The sequence below is a fragment of the Hyaena hyaena genome, unplaced genomic scaffold, assembly GCF_003009895.1.
Source record: "Hyaena hyaena isolate Hyena2069 unplaced genomic scaffold, ASM300989v1 scaffold_715, whole genome shotgun sequence".
Lineage (NCBI taxonomy): Eukaryota > Metazoa > Chordata > Mammalia > Carnivora > Hyaenidae > Hyaena > Hyaena hyaena.
Window position 1 is genome coordinate 527,694 of NW_024081352.1, and position 15,969 is coordinate 543,662.

At 38.6% G+C, this 15,969-nt stretch overlaps 1 long non-coding RNA gene across 1 annotated transcript; it reads right to left on the reverse strand.

Annotated features, from left to right (window-relative positions):
• Positions 1–535: 535 nt before the first annotated feature.
• LOC120220663 lies at positions 536–3,176 on the reverse strand. Its single transcript, XR_005525644.1, has 3 exons — positions 3,150–3,176; positions 1,803–1,914; positions 536–713 (listed from the first exon to the last, which is right to left on the reverse strand). It is a non-coding gene; the product is annotated as an uncharacterized LOC120220663 (long non-coding RNA).
• Between the last annotated feature and the right edge of the window lie 12,793 nt (positions 3,177–15,969).

Sequence of the window (15,969 nt, forward strand, 5' to 3'; positions counted from 1 at the left end):
ATGTTTAATTTCACTTTTCACTTTAAAAATTTAATACACAGAAGAGCCTGGGTGGCTCAGTTGGTTAAGTGTCTGACTTTGGCTCAGGTCATGATCTCGCGGTCCATGAGTTCTAGCCTCACCATTGGGCTCTGTGCTGACGGCTCAGAGCCTGGAGCCTGCTTCAGATTCTACGTCTCCCTCTCTCTCTGCCCCTCCCCTGCTCGTTCTCTCTCTCTCTCTCTCTCTCAAAAATAAACATTAAAAAATTATTTAAAAAATTTTAATACAGAAAGCAGAAAAGCTGATTTCATAGACATATCCACAACACATTTTTTCTTGCATTACACAAAAGTAATGGAAAAGAAAACAAGAAACAAGAGAGGAGAGGAATAAAAGAAATATAGGTGAGTAAAATGAGTATTTAGCAAAACCCCAAGGTGGAACTATCTTATTCATTTTTTTTTTGAAATATTGCCCACCCTTGAATATTTTTCAATAAATAGTAGCAAAAAATTAATAAATGTTTGGATTTCTATTTAAGTATTTGCAACACAAATCTTTTCAACTTCTCCTTCTCTTTATTTACACTAGAGAAAATATCTAGGGTCGTGCTAGAAATGTATGCTGTATTGTATTTGTTCTTATATAGGCAACATGGCAGCTTTAATGGAGTGATGTCGTAAGAACATGGTCTTGTAGGACACCTTTTATTCAGGCTGTTTTCTTCACACCTGCAGGCATAAGCAATTTCAAAATATCTGAGTAATGATACAGAAGATTGGATTATTAATCTGGGTATTTTTGTCAAGGTAAATCCGTTCCCCATTCACCCTAATTTAGCAGGGAGTAACACTTGGTCCTAGCTCCACGTTTGTAACCCAGGTACCATCAAAGACTAAGTTTCTCCACTGATATATTGAAGCAGAAATTCTTGGCTTCGTTACCTCCCAGAATAATGTATGAATGGAGTCATATGATTGGATGCATTTGGTGTGGATAACTGTGGATGCATTCAGATTAAGAAAATAAGGAATGCTTTACAAATACACATTACACTGTTAAGATAAGTTCCTGAGTGCGCCCTAAAACATCATTATCTAGATTTGTGTTCATACCAGGAGGATGACAGATGAATTCGTAAGTCTAATAAAACTTACATTCAAAAAGAAAATGCTTTTATATATTTCCTAGGTGTTTGACAGTCTTTGAACTGGTTTTTTTTTTTTTTTTTTTTCTGTGTGATTCTTACTTCCTTTTGGAATAAGTTTTTCCTGTCGTTGTCAACCAATTAATGAACAATTTTCATTATAGATACATTATGGATACTATTGATACATTAAAAGTAGCTTCTATTCTTTATAGACTTATAATTTGAGTATCCTACATATATTTCCTGAGTTTTTTCTTTTGGTTTTTCTAACTCATGAAAAATTCCAAACAAAATAACTTGAAAAAAAATAACAGTCATATACTTTCCATTTATATTTAACAATTATTAATATTTTTCCATATTTGTTTTCTCTTTCTCTGTGTATATGTATGCATAAGGGCATTCTCAAATATACCACAAAATTATTTTATAACTGCAATTTTTAATTGCTATTTGATTTTTATAGAAAAATTGTTCCATAAATATCATCTAGATCCAGTTATATTCACATTTTCCTAATAATCTTTGTCAAAAAAAGTCATCTGACAGCTCGTTTGCCATCAACATTGTTGTTGCTATTGTATATATTTCATGGAGTTGTTATAGCTCCTTATTTTCTTTTGATTCAGAACAGTCCCCCTTCCCTTCCTTTTTTCCCCATGATATTTACCTATTTTAAGCATTCAGGTCCAGTTGTCTTACAGTAGATTATCTCACATTCTGGATATAACTGGTTGTTTCTTCAAGGTGCACTTTAAATTGTACCCCCTTCCCCTGTATTTCTTTTAATTGGAAGTTAAGTGAAAGGCTCGATTAGATTTAGATAAACATTTTTGGCCCAAACAGTTCATAGGTGGTACTGGATACCTCACATTTGATTATATAGTAACATATAAGGTCCGCTCGTCCCTCTGAAAGTCACAAGCTTGCCTATTATGTAAAGGCAGTAACCACTTGACCTCTCCCTTGTAAACTAACATTTTCTTCTGTTTCAATCTAAACCATGAATATCCCCTTCCTCAACACCCAATGACTTAGCATCTACTGATCATACTCACATGAGTCAATTATGACATCAAGGACTATAAAATGGTGCCTTTCTAATTTTATCCTTTATTTCATGTTTGTTAGTTGAAAATTTTCCTCTTTTTCCTGCTTTGTTTTGTTCCCCCCCCCCCAGTTGTATGGTTATTTTTAATATTTTATCTTTTAGTCCTCATAATTTCTCTGGTGTAAATGATATCACCCCTATTTTATAAGTGGAGAAACTGAAGCATAAGAAGTAACTTGTTCAGCATAGCTAGTAAATGGCAGATACAGACATGGAATTCAGATGTCACTCATATTCTTATACAGTGGCCAGTTATAGCATGGTTACCTCATAATATACAGCCTCACTTGATATGAGGCATCTGCTCAACCCCTTAATTACCAAAGGTCTTTCTCTTCAAATACTTCTGCTGTGGAACCATGACTAAGCCTCCCATTAGAAAACTTCAAGAACCAATACCTAAATGCTCCCATAACAGGCTCTAGGGTCTGGGCTCTGATACATGAAAAATAAAAATAGGTGATGAGCTGGCCAGTAATTGGGATGACATTGCTCACCCCACACTCCTGTAACTAACGATGACATTAAAAAATCTCGGATGCTCTTAGAAAGGAGGCAAATTGGATATCGACCCATCAACAGTTTGTAGGCCAAATCACTTGAAACCACCAGTTATACAATTTCCAGGTAAGTCTCTTATTGGCATTGGCCATGTCTCAGAATTTGACTGGAGAAAGATGTGTTGTTCAACATGAAGCTAATTTTGTTCTATTGAAATTATTTAAAACTACACATGTTGGGCATATTTGTACCTGGGCAGCCAGTACAGTCCCCATCTACCTATTTCCTTCCCCTCTGCCTCTTCTTTCTTTCATCTACAAAATAGAGTTATTAATAAGAGCATATGAGGTCTTGGAAGATAGTATATAAAGCTTCCGGATAGTATCTGGCACTACCCCTCTTTACTTCAATTCCAGTTTTCTCTTCTCTTCTTTTCCTCTTTCTCATTCTCCTATTATTCCTTCCTGGAAAGAAGAAAGTTTGGCCACCTGTACAAAGAAAAGGGAGGTAGGTGACCTAAATTAATTCTTCAAAGAAAAACATTTAATATTAAGTAGCTATGATTTACCCAAGGGATACAGAAATGCTGATGCATAGGGGCACATGTACCCCAATGTTCATAGCAGCACTCTCCACAATAGCTAAACCATGGAAAGAGCCTAAGTGTCCATCAATGGACGAATGGATCAAGAAGATGTGGTTTATCTATACCATGGAATACTACATGGCAATGAGAAACAATGAAATCTGGCCATGTGTAGCAACATGGATGGACCTTGAGGGTGTTATGCTGAGCGAAATAAGTCAGGCAGAGAAGGACAAATATCATATGTTTGCACGTATAGGAGGATTAGGAGGAACTTAACTGAGGACCATCGGGGAGAGGAAGGGGGAAATGGTGGGGGAAAGGGAGAGAGGCAAACCATGAGAGACTCTTGAATGCTGAAAAACAAACTGAGGACTGATGGATGTGGGGGGGAGGGGGGAGATGGGCATGGAGGAGGGCACTTGTGGGGATGAGCACTGGGTGTTATAGGGTGTTATAGACAATAAACTATTTGTAAAAAATATATATATATATATTAAGTGCCTATGAGGGTTGCTTGGGTTGCTTAGTCGGTTAAGCGTCCAAGTCTTTTTTTAGATTTTTTTTTTTCATTTTTATTTATTTCTAGGAGAGAGAGAGAGAGAGGCAGCATGAGCAGGGGAGGGTCAGAGAGAGAGGGAGATACGACTCTGAAATAGGCTCCAGGCTCTGAGCTGGCAGTCAGCACAGTGCTGGACGCAGTGCTCGAACCCACGAACTGCGAGATCGTGACCTAAGCGAAAGTCGGACGCTTAACTGACTAAGCCACCCAGGCGCCCCTAGCATCCAAGTCTTGATGTCGGTTCAGGTCCTGATCTCACCGTTCATGAGATTGAGCCTCACCGTTCATGAGATTGTGCTGACAGCACAGAGCCTGCTTGGAATTCTCTCTCTCCCTCTCTCTCTCCCTCCCCCCACTCATCCTTGCTGTCTCTCTCAAAATAAATGGATTAATTAAAAAAAAAATACTAAGTGCCTATGATTAAAAGGTATTGTAAAAGATCTTAGAGAAAAATATAGTGAAAATTTCCCCAGAAAGTGTAGAGCAGTTATCTGTTATCCTGTAAATGCAAAAATAAAGATCTGAACCATGTTTTGGGGAGCACAGAGGAAGAAACATCCTCAGCACCACGACTCTGAGAGCTCTTGAAGCTCTGCGTCTCTTATAAGCACTGATTAGGGAGGAACAGTTGCTTCATTTCCTTGTAACAACAAAAAAAGGTTATGGGATTTTGTTTATTTTAATTAAAGAAGAATCCAAAAGGAAGGTTAATATGAACCTGAACTGATCTCAAAGAGTAGACTTGCTGGAAAAGGTTTCCTGTGAGATTTGTTGAAAAGTGAGAACAAAGTCCCTGGGACCCTAGAAATTATCTTCATGAGCAGAATTTGCACAACCTCAGCTCAGGATGACCAGAACGGTGTGTTCCCAGAATTATTCTTCCAGCCATCAGCACTATTTTGACATCCTTCAGTCATGGTGACGTTGGCACTCATGTCATTAGAAGATATCAGATCCACATCAACTCACATTTAGACAACAAAGGCCCGGGATGAGGGAACTCCCCTTGGGAAGAAGCCCTACCCTGAATATCCTGAGCCAGCTGTAGACAGCCAGTTTCTTAAGTTCAGTTAAGGTTCCTCAGCAGTAAACTTGCTGTATGACCTTGAGTGAGTCACTTAATATCTCTTGACTATGTTTCCTCATTTGTACAATGGGGATGGAGATGCAGACCTTTCCCTCATGCCCACTTTGAGGAACAGCTCATTAGTAATCACAAAGAACTTTGAAAATGTAAATGCTGAATTATCATTTTAATCAACAAATTAACCTTGATGCTTCCCACTCAATCACTCCCTCTTGGGTAAATGATCAAAAATGTTGGCTAACCCAGACACTTCTGAGTCCGGAATTCATCCCACGCACAAAACATGGCTCCTCCAGAGATCCATTAGAAGTCCTTTCCTGCCCCTGTCACCACACCGCGGGCACTTTTCTACCACTGATCAGGACACAGGAACCCCAATGTGAAAAGTATTCAAACTCATACTTAACAGACACTTCAACTCCAAGGAAATTATGATAAAGGAAGTAACAAGCCCAACCCCAGGGAGATGTAAACTACATTTTCTCTGGGTTTGTGAAGGTTTTCAATTATGACAGTATGTATTTATTAATTTATTTTTAACAAATATTTACTGAATACTTAAAATATGCATGAATGAAATTCTTTCATAGCTCAGCCAGTAGGAATCCTGCAGCAATAACATCAGTGTCCCATGGGTCAGGTCCTTGGTAGCAAAAAACAGTCTCCTAGTCAGGGCAGACACTTCCAATCCCTAACCAGGGCTAGGTTGTAGGAAGGGTAAGCTGCACAAACAGCAAGTCTCCACTGGGTGCCTGACTTTGCCTGGTCCTCACATCTTTCAAAGTGCTTAGTGTCAAGCACATCTTTGTAAAAATGACTCCTTATTTACCAATAAAGCAATCAATCAAGTCCTGGAAGGATTTTTGAAAAGTTTTTAGAGAGAGATTGAGAGAGAGAGAGAGAGAGAACGAGGAAGGGAGAGGTGGGGAGAGGTGGGGAGAGGAGCAGAGGGAGAGACAGAGAACCCCAAGCAGGCTCCACTTTCAGCATGGAACCCAACACAGGGCTCAATCCCATAACCCTGCTTCATGACCTGAGCTGAAATCAAGAATCAGACCCTCAACTGACTGAGCCACCCAGGTGACCCTGGATTGGATTCTAATTGGACACTCCCCAGTTTAGGAAAAGAAACATGCCAAATCATCTAATACTAAATACACTTTGAATTGAAACCAGCGGTGCTTCCTTTTGAGCTGAAACCAGAGGTAACTTGAGTCATAAACCCAACTAGAAACAAATGCCAGGAATATATCCCAGCGGGGCAGCTGCAATTTTTATATTTACTAAGTTTCATTAATAGTTGCAGGTAGAGTAAAACAGAGTCTTCATCTAAATGGTTATATTTTCTTTCACACTTAATCTGAGCTATTCAAGACCTAGTGTGCTTATATGAGTCATTTTATATTTCAACACCTATTATTAATTACAAATTCATTGTGGCTATACCTGTTAGGGATTTATAAAGTAAAACCACCTATGGAATGATCACTGGGCTGGTAGTTAGTAGATAGATTTGGAACCCACGCACAACACATTCTAACACTGTGATTTGGGGAATCACACTCTCTTAGCTTGAAATTCTTCCTTGATGAAATGAAAATACTAATAAATGCCCTTTCTAAGTCCAGGACCATTGGGAGGCACTAATGGGATGATGTATGTAGAAACATTTTGTAAACTATAAAGCACTCTATGAGTTTAAAGGATGATGATTACGATTACTTCTATAAAATCCTCATGGAATAGGTGAATTTGGAAACCCTTCACTGAATGAATAAAAAGGGCACACAGATATTAGTATGGTGCCTGTAGATGGTAATAAATAAGTGTGAATTATCATTCATAGAATAGTAAGAGAAAAATACTTTCTTCTGATTCTGCCTTTGATTAAAAAGATATAACTGGTTTCAGTGTACTTTTCACAGTTATCACATTTATGACCTTTGCAATTAACTTCTAAAATATTCATATTTAAATGGCATGCCATAAAAATAATGGATTCAGAAAAATTACCATATGTGGCAAGAACAAAGAAAAAAACAAAATATTTCTCTCTATCCCAAAGAGTTTTAGAAGTTTCAGAGTTAATGAAATTCAGCACTCTGTCAGACAGAAAAGACCCAGAAACAGAATACCATTTTTAAGAGAATCTAACTCCCTGGTGTCACCAAAACCTGTGGATTACTGCTACTTACTTGTGATGTGATACAGGACAAAATATAGTAAATGGGTATATAGGCAGGTGAAATGCAATACAGGTTTCTGAAACAGTCATTGAACAAGTTTACATGTGTTACCAAATACTGGCATTTATTAGTATAAACAAAGTATTGTAAAATAGCAAAATGGCATAAAATAAAATGATATATAATAAACTTTATGTAAATTTAGTCTTTGGTTCATTTTCTTCTTAAAAATTATTTTTTCACATTTTTCTAAATACTTTTGAAAATATTCATTGCCTTCTGTTACTGATTCAGAATACTACAATTGTTGTTTTATAAGCCTATATTCTCTTATTCTGTACACAGAGAAGATACAGACTAATTTTTTATAGTTCTCTATAAAACCAGCCATCACATCTTGAGAGACATGTTTGGAGGCAAGCATGCACTCAATTTAGCTTCCCCAAACTGCTACCTTAGGAGACAGGGAAGATACAATGTTAGATCCTTGATGGAGAGAGTAGAACAGAATCAGTCTCTCTCTCTCTCTTCCCTTCTCTCTTACCCCACCCCACTGCTTTCCCCCACCCCACCCCCACCCCCGTCTTTAGGGCCCTCTGGAACAACATTAAAATGTTAGAAAAAAGCAAGTCTATTTTTTCAAACATTTTACCCAAGCATTTTTTCTCTATTTATCTAATGGTGTATCCATTATCTATTGATGCACAACAATCACCCCAATACTTAGCTTCTGAAAATAACAAACGTTTATCCTTTCATAGTTTCCCTGGGTAGGGCATCTAGGTATTGTTTGGCTGGGTCCCTCAGATCCCAGGTCTCCCATGAACTTTCAGTCAAGCTGTCAACTGGAATAGGGTCACCACAATCCCCAATTGGGGCTGAAGGTATTAAATTCACTCACAACTGCTGTAGCCAGGCTGAAGACCCGCATGCACCATTGGCCTCAGCTCCTCCATATGCCCTATGGGCATCTCCATAGGACTGCTCACAACATGGCAAGTGTTCCCACGGAGTGTGCAAGAGAGCACCACAAAGGAGGTCACAGCCTCTTTGTAACCTAATCTCAGAGATAACATCCCAGCACTCTTGCCATATTCTAGTCATTAGAAGGGTCCATCCCCACTCCAGGGGCATTGTATATCATTCTTAGATCACTCTAAAAAATGCAAAACAGTGACAGATGAGTTTATTTCCTAAGAAACAAAATTAGTATGCTCAGCATGACTAATTCCACTCATAAAATGGTTTTGATGAATCCAATTGTTTTCCCCAAAAAAATCTAATTTAGTTACTTCAAAATTGTTTCTGGGGGCGCCTGGGGTGGCTCCGTCGGTTAAGCATCCTACTTGGTCTCAGGTCATGATCTCACAGTTCGTGGGTTTGAGCCCCGCATCGGGTTCTGTGCTGGCAGCTCAGAGCCTGGAGCCTGTTTCAGATTCTGTCTCTCCCTTTCTCTCTGCCCCTTCCCCGCTCATGCTCTGTCTCTCTCTGTCTCAAAAATAAATAAACTAAAAAAAAAATTGTTTCTGATCAAACCCCTAGATAATAGAGTACCTAAGAAGTGCCAGGCACTGGGCTTGGTGCTGACAGCCTCTGCCTTCAAGCACCTTTTAATTTTGAACTTTGTTGTTTATTTCCAGATCTTTGAAAATCTTTTTAAATATTTTAGTTATTTGGATTTCATTTTGTTTTGTTGAAACAAGGAATGATTACCCTACTAAATAAATATGCAATTAATTGTCCCCTTCCAAAGAGCTGCAAAGCACTGAAGTGTCAATATCTCCCTGGATCTTAGACTTCCAAAATAAATAATTTTGAAGCTTCAGTTTACAGTTACACAAATGAACACATAAAAGAATTAGATTTCTTGTCCTATGCCACAAAGATAAGTACAGATAATGGAATAAAAGAATCTATCCTACCTTAGTGGCTATCCACTTTCTTTCTTGTCAGGGATTATGGCCTTTTTCTGAGCTCAACAAGCCAGTTAGAATCATCATTAATTTCACAAAACTACTCATGGAGTTCATTTTTACTCTTTTACCTCTTTATCCCTTGACTTCCTGCAATGAACCTCTTCTGCTTTTTCCCTGCCTTGACCTTTGCCTTCAGGCATTTAATTTTTGCATCATACAGTTGTTCCATATCTCTCTTTTGTTCCAAACACACTGTGCTTTACACTAAATCCTCGAGACCACCTTCAAAAATACATGCCACATGTGCTTTTGCTCTTTAGAATTCTTGTTCTTTAGTGGTATTGTGGTCAGCTTGGCTTTTATTAAATCTTAGTTGACAACAGCGTCTTTTGAAAGAAAGGACTCTGAGGTTCACCTCCATGCACCAAACCAAATCATGCCTATTCCAACCATTCATATTACGATTTTCACTATCTCCAGAGTTTATTTCCCTGTCTGAAAAAAGATAATGGGAGAGTCTTCATATAAAGTAACAGTCTGTGAAGCAAGATACAGGAGTCTTAAGACAGAGTTGGCTCCTTAAAATAATTTAATGAGAACTATAATAGTATGGCATGCTAATAGTTCACCCACATAAAAGTGAATTAATTCAGTTATGTTTCTATCATATTTTAGTGTAACAGGGTAAAGGTGAAAGAACAAATAGTTAAGGAATCTACTCCATTGATACTCAACATCTTCATGGCAATATAAAATGCCATACAAGATGCTGTTCTGGTGTTTGACACAACGTCTGCCTCAGCTTGTAACACTGCTGGTCTAATTTTTATGAATAAGCATTATGACTTTCAGGCATCTGGAACTTTGAACAACTGAAAGAGAAAAACATTTTTGGAAAAAAGGATTAACAAACAAAGATAGTTGTTGTTTACCCAACTGAATTATATAAACATCACTGGATCCATGCGTTAATGACCTAAAATCTAAATGTGTGGTAGCAGTGAGTGGTCATAAGAGTGTAAATTGCTGTCACTGACAATCAGGTAGTCTGGGATCTGTAGGGAAACCATGGCTTCTACAGTGGTTAGCAATATACAATAAACAGCAAAAAATGGTCCTCCAGAGGGAATCTGCAAAGGGTTGTAGACAGATGTTCTGAATCTCAGAGTCCAACCGAAGTGTATTTAGGTCAAGGAATAAGGTTGAACAAGGAGAGAAAGAGCAGAAATAGGATTTGTTGTGTGACCTCTAGAAGCTGTTCAATAGAAAATTGTCTTGACATGAGCTTTCTAAGGGAAATGAGATCAGTTCTGAACTACAGTTAAACTAACATTAAAAATCTGGATCTAAATGAAATTACATTGAAAATGCTGTAGTATTTGAGAGTTCTATGGCAGGGTTCACAGAAAACAAATTTTTTTTAAAACAGAGTTCATTGCACCAAACAGCAGTGTGGTTTTCTTAAATGAGGCTTGCTTTTACATCAGTTGTTCAGTTAAGTTAAACTGTCTTAGAAAAGTCATTTTAATTCTTCTACATACCCTTCTTCTGTCTAATATCTATGCAAAGATAATGAAACTGATGCAGCCAATAAAAGCATGAGTCACACTGGTGTGGCTGGCATTTCTCTTTTCCATTATATATATAATGTTATAGACATAATTATATTTATCTTACTTATTGATTTATAATATATGTAAGTAGTTATTTGTATTTGTATTTATTTCTATTTATTATCTATTTTACATATTTTTTCTATTATATATGTGTGTGAATATATAAAATCAAAATTATGTTTGATTCTCCAGTGAGAATTAAGAAACATAGGAATAGAATCCTATGTAATCTCATAGGATCCTAGGTGTAGTCTCACTACTTCTATATATTAGGAAACTGTTGTAATAGGTAATAATATTAATAGCTCAGATGACAGGTTATTTAAGCAATTATTCTAACAATTTCCATCTTTTTCCTTTACCCTAACTTATAGCTCCCTTGTCGCCACCACTTGGCTCTCCTAACCTGTCTCAGACACACTTTATCACTCACTCCAGGCAAGATCAGCTCCCTAGACTGTGCCTGGTTTCTAAAACTTCATCTAGGGGCGCCTGGGTGGCTTAGTCGGTTAAGCGTCCGACTTTCGCTTAGGTCATGATCTCGCGGTTCGTGGGTTCGAGCCCCGCGTCGGGCTCTGTGCTGACTGCCAGCTCGGAGCCTGGAGCCTGTTTCAGTCTGTGACTCCCTCTCTCTCTGACCCTCCTCTGCTCACGCTGTCTCTCTCTCTCTCTCTCTCTCTCTCCTAGAAATAAAAAAAAAAAACATTTAAAAAAATTTTAAACTTCATCTAGGACTAAAATATTGTATTTCTAGAATCTTCATCACCTCTACCCTCCAATCCTATCCACCCTTACATGAAAAGAATGAGAAAATGATATAAATTGTCCCTGCATAAGAGAAGGTCCATGCAACTTCTCAGTAATAGACAAGGCTCATCAAATATTTTCACTCATTCTCTCTTCCATTTTTGGGTGGTCTGGATGAAGAATAGTTTGCTGGTGCTTAGCTACTAACTCCACAAGATTGGGCCTCCTGATCAAAGGGGACCCATGTGGTGGTCTCAGCTTAGATTACTTCCTGTTTCTGAAAAGTACACCAAAGAGTCGCATTGGAACATCAAAATATCACTGCCCTGCCCAAAGTGATCTGTTGTGAGAATAATAAAAATATATTTACACATGTGCACTCTATTTCTACTCCTGTGTTTGGAGCCATGGAATTCAGGAAGATGAGGGAACAGTAAAAAGTGACTTAAAATAATAAGGGCTGTTTATACCTCTTTGTTATAATGGGGATAAGAACGTAGTTTTCTTTTGAAATATTTGGAAAAGAGTGACAACCAAGAATACATCATACCATATCAAACAAAAGTATGAAATTTTTGTAATTCAGGTATGAAGCTAAAGGCCACAAAATCCTTGAATATTTAAGGAAAAGTGAAAGAAAGAGAAAGAAATGACTCGTATCAAACATCAAAGCTGAGTTTCTTCTACTATTTAGTGCAGTTACCCCTCTATTTTTTTTTTAAAGTAAGCTCTACACCCAACATGGGGCTTGAACTTATGGCCCAAGATCAAGAGTCCCATTCTCTATCAACTGAGCCAGCCAGGCACCCTTCTGCAATTCCCTTTTACGGTGCTAGATTCCACATTCTGTTTACCTAGTGTACCAGTTGCTTTCTTGTCTTTGATAATAAGAAGAAAGGCTAAAGACAAAATCAGAGATAAGTGGGTGCTGTCATTCATCTGGTGTCAGCAATGTGGGACACGGACAAGAGCTCCAAGTCTCTGAAACAATGAGTTGTGCAGATGCCCATTCTCATGTTGACTTCTGCTTGGAGATTAGGGATGTTCATAAGATTCAATAACACTACTTCTAACTGACTAACTCCTGAAGTGACCTTCACAGTGAATTTTTCTTGCCATTTAGCACATTAGTAGAGATACCTTAGTTTAACTGACACAATCATTCCATAAGCAAGTGGTTAAATGTCTCTTTACTCTTAGTTCTCTCTTGGCATTGTTGGGAATAGTTAAAACGAATAAAGAATGACCTCTTTTCTATTGTTTAACACATGACTGAACACAAATAATGACAAACACATAGTACTTATTCTAAATATGCACTGCACTGATTTGATTGTATTAATACCTTAAATTCTCCCACCACCCAATAAAGTAAAATACAGTTAACTCTTAAACAATATGGGAGGTAGGGGTGCTGTATAATTTTTGCTACCCCCAAAATTAACTACCCATAGACAGCCTACTTGTGGATCAGAAGCCTTACCTATAAATAGTCAATTAGCACAGATTTTGTATAAGTACCATATACTGTATTCTAATAATAAAATAAGCTAGAGAAAAGAAAATGTTCTTAAGGAAACCATAAGAAAAATACATTTACAGTACTGTATTGTATTTATTCAAAAAATCTACATGTAAGTGGACCCATGCAATTCAAACTTGGGTTGTTCAAGGGTCAACCGCATGTTATTATCTCCACTGTACTGATGGAAAAGGTGAAGCATGGAGAATTTATGTAACTTGCCCAAAGCGATATAGCTAATCAGTTGTGGATCCAGGATTCAAACCCAGGCTTTCTGATTCCCCAAGTTATGCTCTTGTTCAGCGTGTTCTACTGACCCTTGAAGCAGTCATGTGTTATATGAATACACAGGAGAAGAAGACAGATGACCTGGAGAGATTCATAGATAAAATGGAATGAACTTAGCACTTGGCAAATGAAGAGACCATGGTCATGTAAGGAGCAAGTAATTCTGGCAAGGAGATGAATGATAGGCATGGAGTGTCCTCAGGGGAGCAGAGAAGCCAATCTGACCAGAGCAGGTGGGAATGAGGAGAAATTAAATGAGGTCATTAGGATGGGGAATATTATAGAAATTTCCAATGAACATTTCCAGTGGAGACTAAATTTCTAAGAGGGTAAAGTTATAATTGGGTTAAAAGACATTATCTCAAAAATGTATTTTGTTTTATTCCAACACAAACAAAGCTTCTGTCCAGGTATAGAGGTCTCTACATGATCATTCACAATTGACAAAGTTGAACAGGGGAAAGTGCGATTTCCCTACTGAATGCATGTTTATTTTTAGGTAGCATGGGAGAATGGCATCCAAGGAGCTGGGGTTTTCAGTACTGACCCACAGTGCATTCTGCTTTGGATTCCATCCTTTGTGCTTTCTGATCACTAGGGATACATCACATTTGTATTTAAGCTGGATTAGGTCAAAGCCATGAGGCCTACCTGAAGGAAGGCATAGGGAAGATTTTCTCCATGCCATCTTCTCTTTTGAAAGATCACTCCTAAAGGAAAATTAGCTGAGAGGCAAAGAGAAATTGTGGCCTCCTTGCAAAAAGCAGAAAGGGAGGTGAGGGAGGAGAAATGGAAATACATCCAATCCAATGCTGGGGGGAAATGGATACTATGGACAAGTTTGCCAAAAAGAAGAGTGAAGATGAAGAAAACAGGGGGTCTCAGTGGGTCACCAGAAAAGTTAAGCAAGAGAGTGGAGTAGGCTAGCTCAGGAACATGGCCAGACTACTGGAAGCAGGAAGAATTTTATAACCCCTCAATCTCTGCAACTCCTCACAGTGTTCCAGAAAAGAGAAAGTGTGCTTGATAAGAATGATTTATCAAGCAATTATCTCTTTCCACCCTCAGCTCTCTGGAACTGGACAGCAGACAAGTCTGGTGAATTATATTTGTGAAGTTCTCTGGAAGAGCTTCCTCTCAAGGATGCACAACTTTCCAGTTAGTCACAAGGCAGCTCAGTTTCTGTTATTTTAACTTCCCCTTCCCTGTCTCTTTCTTGGTCCTTGCTCATTCCCCACTGATTTAGGACTGTTTACTGAACTTGCCATTATGATCACCCTTTACCCCCCCCAGCCCACTCCCCAGCATGCTTATCCAAAGCGCATGCTCCCTGTTGTTTCTCCCACCCTTGCTTCCTGCGGCTCCTACGGCTCCTACTCCGTCTGGACTGCCTGCTCCGCAAAGCGGGGTGCCTCGACCCAGCGCCTCTGCCCTCCCTCCTCCTCCAGCCAATCTCTCTGGGTTTCCCCTTCTGTTTCTGGGCAAATATTTCCTGCAAAAGGAGGCTTCCTGGGTTTCTCTCCACTAATAGGGCTCTTCACCCCCCAGAATCTCAAGTCTCCACTTACCCTCGGCTACCCTGGCTTCACAGAACTGCTGTGGTTACTGCTGACAAGCACGGGGGCTGGTGAGTGGGGGTAGGTGGGGAGCAGGATCTCAGGGGAAATTGTGCTTTAGGTTCAGTAATGACTCAGGGTTGATTTGTGTAGCCTTAGAGTGCTGAAAAGTCTGTTCCAACTGAACATCCTACAGTCCCAAATGTGGTGAGCTGGTCTCGTTTTTCATCTGCTGTCATAGTTAACTGGCAACTTCCAGGCATGGGGTGACTGTCTGGCACCTCAAGCACACAATTACAGGCAGACAATTACATAAAGAATGCCAACAGATTACAGGCCATCAGGTCGTGTTTTAGCAGACGTCTTCTAGCAGGGAGTGTGTACCAACATCTTAGATCAATTGTGGCACACTGTTTATCTTAGAAGCTTTCTTCCAGAACTGTTGGGCATCTGATCATTCCAGTGTTTTCTGCATTACAAAGTCGAAGGAGAAATAAGTTTGGGGCTGAGTATTCTCAGTGACTCAGTGACAGGTACCAAACTCATTCCACTTAGGATTGCAGGGTGAACTCAAATTGGGGTCCCTGAAGAGAAAGATGGGATCCTTTATCCAGTACATTAAAGGAAGCATTTCTTGTTTCTATTAAACAATCAGGAAAGGAAAGATCATGCAACAGCAGGAAGAGCACTGCAAATATCAGGGTTACCAAGAGTCACCCAGAAACCTTTAAAATAATTTAAAGTGGTGATAGAACAAGTAACACAGTGTGTTTCTATTGATGCAGTAATCCTTAACCCTTGAACTTAACTTGTACTTGTACCAAGAAGTCAGTAGAACGGTTTCTAGTTGTTGTACCAAGGCAATTTCCCGTAGTTCAGTTGATTGGGAAAGGTGCTGATTTTCTCATTTAAATTATCCATAAAGCACTATAAAAAATGCAACCTTTTCTGGAATTCTTTTTCTATGAGAATAAACGAAATAGAGAAACTAGTAAATGGATTAAGACTAATACTGCACTGAGAGGTCTAAATACATCAAAGATAGATGGATATACCACCAGAGCTATGATTTCCTCAATTCTCTGCAAGGTAACCAAAGCAATTTCAAGAAGTCTTATTTTATTAGAAATTGGATTTCTTAAATATTATCTATCTTAGT